This window comes from Dermacentor variabilis, chromosome 6, assembly GCF_050947875.1.
Source record: "Dermacentor variabilis isolate Ectoservices chromosome 6, ASM5094787v1, whole genome shotgun sequence".
Classification (NCBI taxonomy): Eukaryota; Metazoa; Arthropoda; class Arachnida; order Ixodida; family Ixodidae; genus Dermacentor; species Dermacentor variabilis.
Genome location: NC_134573.1, coordinates 124,349,353 through 124,356,378, shown reverse-complemented (window position 1 = coordinate 124,356,378; position 7,026 = coordinate 124,349,353). Strand labels below are relative to the sequence as shown.

General features: G+C 46.0%; 1 long non-coding RNA gene across 1 annotated transcript in view; it reads right to left on the bottom strand.

The window, feature by feature from the left end:
* Positions 1-2,657: 2,657 nt before the first annotated feature.
* Positions 2,658-7,026, bottom strand: part of LOC142584352 (uncharacterized) — a 68,652-nt gene continuing 64,283 nt past the window's right edge. The window contains exons 2-3 of the long non-coding RNA XR_012828771.1: positions 4,814-4,881; positions 2,658-2,856 (exon numbers count right to left, since the gene is read on the bottom strand). This is a non-coding gene — a long non-coding RNA (uncharacterized LOC142584352). The remainder of the gene's footprint in view (positions 2,857-4,813; positions 4,882-7,026) is intronic.

The following is a 7,026-nucleotide window of genomic DNA, read 5'->3' as shown; positions in this document are numbered from 1 at the left end:
GTCGCAAGGTCCGTAGCCATGGACATAGCTTGGCTGGGCGCATGGGACTAAAGTAAATGTTAACACCGGTGCGTGTCCATAATTCTTCAGTGTGTCATGTCATTTTCGCGACGTCTATTCTGGATGGTGTCAGTATATTTTAGTTGCGCATTAAAACTGCTCCAGCGCCTCCTGCTATGGGCTGGCTTTCTATATTTCTAAAAAAATAGATGCCTTTAGATACCAATGATACCAATAGATACCAATGCCTTTACGATTTGGAATGCTTGTGTGCGCCCCCTCCCCTCATTCTGTGCTCTTCTAGTCTAACAAAATTATAGGGTTTTACGTGCAAGAACCATGATCTGATTATGAGACACGCCGTAGTAGGGGACTCCTGATTAATTTTGACTACCTGGCGTTCTTTAACGTGCGCCAAAATCAAAGTACACGGCTGTTTTTGGATTTCGGCCCTATCGAAACGCTGCCGCCCTGGCCGGGATGTGATCCCGCGACTTCGCGCTTAAAGAGTGGAACAGGAATGCCTGTCTTCATGTGACGCTTGAGTTGCCTTCCTTGATCGATTATTTCCAGTAAGTGCGCAATGGTCAGGTAACCACGGGAAATGACTTTCGAAGCCTTGTTTTTCGCGCTGTGGCGAGGTTTCACTGTTTTGTGCATTGGTTGGCCGCGAGCTCCACGTCTAACAACTTACTACGTGCACTGCCACGGCAACTCGATCATGACGCAGAAGTGTGTGTTTTGATCGAGAAGCCACGCAACAGCTATGCGTTGTAAGTCGCAATACATGGCCCACATAAAACGACTCGTTTTTAACATGCTTTGTATGCAGAGCGTTTTAGAGCGAAAGAAAATGAAGTCGTAAACTTACGACACCCTTCAAAATGCAACATATAGCATAAATGAAGCATTACATAGAGTGATCGATTCAAGGCATAATCCATTCTAAGCATAAAAAAAAATCAGAATAAAGAAACTGCTTCTGGAAAGTTGCGGTAATTTCAGCAGGCTTCTTTCTTTCACAAAAATGTTAAAGCGCCGGAAGGGCGGGGAACAACGGTTCTTTCTTTGAAGCAATTAATTCACTTAGATTATTTTATTAGTTTTGTTGTCTTGTGATAAGTTCGCCCTTTTATTTTTTTGCTTGCGCTTTTGGCGAGCCCACTGAAGCCCTTTGTTTCTTAATTCTCTCTCTTATGTTTGCTTGATGACTGCTTGTTCACCATCGCGTGAACGATATTTTTTTTTGTCTCAGCGTTACAGCGCTTTATCTGCAGAAGGGCCGTCCCGGTGTGAGATCTGTTTCTTTTTTTTTTTATGGGGCATGTAATTTGGAGACTGCCTAACCACGTAACTCTATTGTGTGAAAGTTAAGTTCAGAGCCGAACGCCTCAGTTATCATAAAGCCGATTCTGTCGCAGTTCTTTTCATATAAACAATGACATTTTTGAGCTTAAAGGAAAAGCAATATTCTTTATTTTTAGAGCGTACATCGTTAGGATATATTTAGGCAGCCGCCTTTCTGTAAGGCCTAAAACTTTAGCGTCCCGTGCAAATTACTGAAGCAGAAGTAACTGGCTGCGAAGAACTACAAGAATAGTAGAAAGTGCACATTGAGAGAATCTACGCCTATAGAATTTAAACTTTAGCTTCGCCATACAATCCTTTTTCAATACACATCCAGTTATCGGAAAGACAGGGAAGTTCGTAACGTTTCTTTCTCTTTGGATACAACAGAAGCTTTCACTCGATAAGTCATAAGGACAGAAAAAAATTTAAATACGGGCATATTCCTACCATTGTTCACCATGGACTCCCAACGTCTGGAGAGGAGCTGGTGAAAACCATCAAAAATATGATAGGTTTGCTTTGCAAAGTTCTCAACGAAAATTCTGAAGGTATTCTCTAATATTGTTCAATATCGTTCCATAGAGTGTATGTGACGGAGACTGAAATCCATGGTAGTTAGGCAGACTTTGTGCTCGCACAAGCTCGAGCCCTGCAGGGCGTAAGCGTGTGAATGAAGGCTTCATAGTGGTAGTCCTGGAAATGCAACGTCTGGTGAATTGAGTTGAATGGGAACATAGTTGGAAAATTTCGCAGTTCAAGTGTTCTATGGTTAGTGCGGTCATTTTCGCACTGTGAGGGCGTCATATTTAAGAACGTCACCCTGGTGCCCATTGCGGCGTTTTCTGTTCCGTGGCTCCTTCCACACGACGGTGCTTCTCACAATACGGGAGAGCATTGATTTCTTGGGTTCTTCTCGAACATTAAACAGTGGGCAATGCCAACCACCTACTACAAGACTCAAAGCATGATCTTTTGAAAATGACGGTGGTGCTTAGGGCGTAGGATTGACTTGTTCTTTTTTCTTCCTATTTCTCCTATATTAAATGCTAAACACAAGGTTCGCCCCGTAATGGGTCGGTAATCTCAAAATGTTACCTAATAAAAAACACAACACAAGAGAACTAAGGTAATGAAATCACAGAATACTATGAAAAGTCTATAACGAAATGAAAAAAAAAGCACTAATAAACAAAATACTTCAGTAAGGAAGAAAATACAGAGAGAGAGATAACGAGAGAATGGTTATATGCTCTGGGCTCACCCATTGTCTTATTTGGTTGAGCCCTTCCTTCGAGGCATCAGGTACTCTATACCTTAGGCTGTGTACATGTGGACGACGCTGCAAACGTAAGGTGAAACCGGTTCTAGGTGCATATCGACTTGCAGCAATGCTGAGTGGCGCTGCCCTGTCATAAGCAGGGAACACTTTATTTATGGCAAACATGTTGGTGGCCCACAGGACTCTTGATAGTAAAGTTTTGTTGCCCTGTTGGCTGAGCTGCACACCTGTTCATGAATACGAAAAGACGAGCACTAAATAGTACGAATGCACCAAATATAACAAAATGAGTGTTAAAAAGCACACTGTGCTCCCTGGCGGTGAGCCGAGATCCCATAATATTATTGAGGTCACAGCAAGGAGGATGAGGAAGCTTGATTGGTGATCATTCTGTACTGGCCTCCGCATTAGTAACGATGCAGGGGACATTGAAGATGAACAGTAACTGGTACATACCGGATCAAGATCTCTTTACAGGGAAGGATGGGGCATGCCGCGGTATCCGTTCGCTTAATACCTTCCCACTCTACCCCTTCTCCACCTATCTAAGAAAATGCAGGGGCAGTGTTTTATTTCTTCTGAATCAACGGAACCGAGCTTGCGCACCGCAGAGGAAGACGATGGCCTTCTCTGGATGGCGAAGTTACTCTCTTTGTTCCATGTTGCGCCCCGAGTAGGCAGCGCGGATTCTTTGGGTGTTTCCCTCGAGGCAGCCCCTTTCATCAGCGCCACCCAGACGGTGACAGCGCCCGACGCCGACTGTGACACGCAAGCAAAGAAGCCCACTTGGAAGCGGCAGCAGCTGCCGCCCTCCGTCGAAGCGCTAACGAGTGCGAAGACCAGACTCCTGACCCTGACACGATGACCGTCGCGGAGAGCAAGGAATCCGGTCGACGACTTTAGTGGAAGGAGCGCGGACTTCTTTTTCGCAGATTGCCTCGTCCTTGCTACGAAGGTTGGATATCAGAGGTGGAGCTCTGTGAACAGTGCGAAACCTCTGACTGGTCACAACAAGGTCATCGAATTCCCTTGTGTAGAGAGCTGGGGAAGAACTGCTTAAAAAGGACCTCTCAAGTGGGACTGAGAGAGCTCTAACTAGAATAAGTACCTGCTACAGTATGTAAATAGACCTTTCTTTCTTTCGCGCCTACTCCCGAACGTACTCGTGCCTATGCCGGGATGATTCATGGCCTAACCGCTCGCCCGAGCCGCAACACCGCTCAGTTTCAGTTAGAACGCACTAAATGGCTAAACATTGTTTTATTATAACCACTGCACCACCTAACAGGACAGTGCTTTACAAAATGTCGGAATGTATCCAATACACACTTGAAAGGTGCCAAAGGAGTTAAATGAGAACAAATCACACACACACACACAAACACACACACACACACACACACACACACACACACACACACACACACACACACACACACACACACACACACACACACACACACACACACACACACACACACACACACACACACACACACACACACACACACAAACACACACACACACACACACACACACACACACACACACACACACATATATATATATATATATATATATATATATATATATATTGAAGCTATTTCAGCTAATTGTGTCGTACACGGCTGTTCCGGGGAACGTTAACGATTGCGCCGGCAGTTGGAGTGACTCTGACATTGCAGGGGGTCATCTACTGACCTTATTAAATCAAATAGCTGCGTTTATCGCTATTTTCCTGCACCTCACCGGAAGCACCCTGCATATATTTACGTGGCTCAACACACAACGTGCCATGCGGAGACTGCTCGTGCCGTATCGCCCTCTGTCACTTCCAGTCAAGCAATGAGAGTGTTCGTCCTATAGTCATGATTAGAGGGAACGAACAGCTCCACACTCGAAACTCGTGTTGCAACACGTTCCTTGAGCCCTTTCGTGAAAGTGGAATTCGATTGGAGAACCATGATACTCGCGTTGCTTTCTTTAAGCCCCTCCTCCTTCCCCTCGCCCCTGCCCTGAAGAAAAACGACAGCTTCTTATCATGCTTCCTCGTATTTCGGGCCTACCTTAGTCGGACTTCTGACTAACTTGGTTGATTTATTGCAGCTGAACGCGTCTGTAGAAAGGAGCTGCATATATTTTAACTGAATGAGTCAATAATAATAATAAAGAAAGAAAACTCACATGAAACTATTTTTCGCGACGGGCTCCTCCAAACGAGCTTCGCGTCGAGTTCTTTAGTCACTGTGAACCTAGAGGATAAAAGAAAAGTCCAAGCTGTACCATGAATACTTACGTTGGTGTTGATGAGCCCCTGGCTACCTGAAACCTTGAAGGTTAGGTATATTACGGACACTTAACACCCAAACAACGCTTACGTAGACAAGGAACACTGCAGAGTTCCGTGAACCTGGGAGGCTAAGGTGCAGTTTTGGTGGTATGGTCTGAAAACTAAAATTTCTGCCAGAGAAAATTTTAAAAACACGTCATAAAGATTAGTTAAATGTAGTCCCACCAATTCTTCGGTGAAACGGCCAAAAACTACATATAAAAGTGTTTCAGAAAGACTCGTACAAGAATCTGAGGGTGATGAAAAGGAAAAACAAATGATGAGTGGAACGACCAAGAATAAAATTTTAGAGCGCAGCTCTTTGGCGTCCGTTCCTGGGTTTCGCGTCGTCGTCGGCGTCGTCGTCGGCGTCGGCGTCGTCGTCGGCGTCGGCGTCGTCGTCGGCCTCGTAACCAGCTCCGCCCCCCTTTCATCCCCCCAGCGCTAGCAGCGACCGACTGATACCGCTGGATGCCGCTGACGCCGCTAGAGAGTCAAGATAACGTGACTGCATAGAACACCGTCGCCGCCATGCAGAAAGAGGAGGAAAGGGTCCCCCCACCCCTGTTCTTGTGTGGCGGATAGCTGGGGTTGACTCACTATCGCCGTCAGCGGCATCAGTCAGTCGCTGCTATCTCTTCCCTCCTCCCTTTATCGTGTTGTCCGCTTGCTGCGCGCGCTTCTGCCCCCATCGTTTGCCGCTGGGTGTACACGCCGCCCCCCTCCGCTTCCGCTTACTGCTGGTTGCTCTCGACGGCGGCGATGAGCCTCCGCTTCGGCGGCGCGAACTGCAGGGTCTTCTCGGCGGCGGCGATGAGCTTCTGCTTCAGCCTCGCTTACTGCTGGTTGCTCTCGACGGCGCCGATGAGCCTCCGCTTCGGCGGCGCGAACGGCAGGGTCTTCTCGGCGGCGGCGCTTAGCCTCTGCTTCCCCCACGGCTGTGACAACCTCGCGAGGCACTTGTATAGATCTCGTCTTTGAGAATCAAGCATTGGTGTACCAAGTCGAACATATATCAGTCTATTTCTCCGACCACAAAGCTTCCTTCATGACTGTCAAGAACTGTTAGTGGAGTCTTTGTTAAAGGAATACGTGTGAAAAATAAAAAAAAATTATGTGATAGCGCATACATGTGTTGCTCGATTTCTTTGCCTCAATCTATCCAAAAGGTGAAACAGCTTATTTGCTGCGCTCAAATTTCGCATTAGGAAGTAACGTAATCGTCGGTAATTTTTTCATAGCAAACCAACAAAACTAATAGTCTGGCCTGTGAAAATGCAAGATTTGCATCTGTATTTTATTCTGAACATATAAATCAGCAATTTCAGTCATCCATTGGAAGCGGCTATTGTCGCTGGTTCTAAAGTACTGAGCTTAAGGCGGGTTATGATTATTGCTCATTTGTAAGGTAGCAGCAGCAAGCGCTCGTTAATATTTGTTCCACAACGAACACTGGTTCTCTGCCTCTCGATGTTAGACACTTCTCTATTCTCTAGTCGGATGGTGAATTTTTCAGTAAGGCACGTCTCCAGGGAGCGCATAACTTCATATGTATAGAGATTGTCACGACTAGGACGCAAGCTGTGTATCCGATACCGGGCACTAAATTATGCTATCTACTGCGACGTAGAAGGCCAATACGACAGAAAATTGTTTAACATAAAGTAGCAAAAGAAAAAGAGGTCCCACAGAAGTCGCTAATTAAGTCACTCGGCCACTAGTGCCCGGCGACTGCCATCTTCTTCTGACGGTAACCAAAGGAATTCGATTTGGAGAGCCAAGGCTCGGAATAATATTAGTGCTGTTTCGCCTCTTCAAACTTCGCCGTTTGAGCAAAGTCGCGCAAATATTTAATGAAAAGAACGAGACCTCTTGCTAGCCGGCTTTCTCTTTGTTGATTTTATGGATAACCATAATCGGGAACACTGCGACTCAGTTCAGGTGCTACTGCGAGCCCTGAGGACATAGTGTGCCCACTCAATGTTTGAGGAAACGGTGCAATATGTTCCTCCCGGAAGGCGATGATTCGATTGCAATAGCAAATTAGTGGACAGCTATGTAAAGTAAC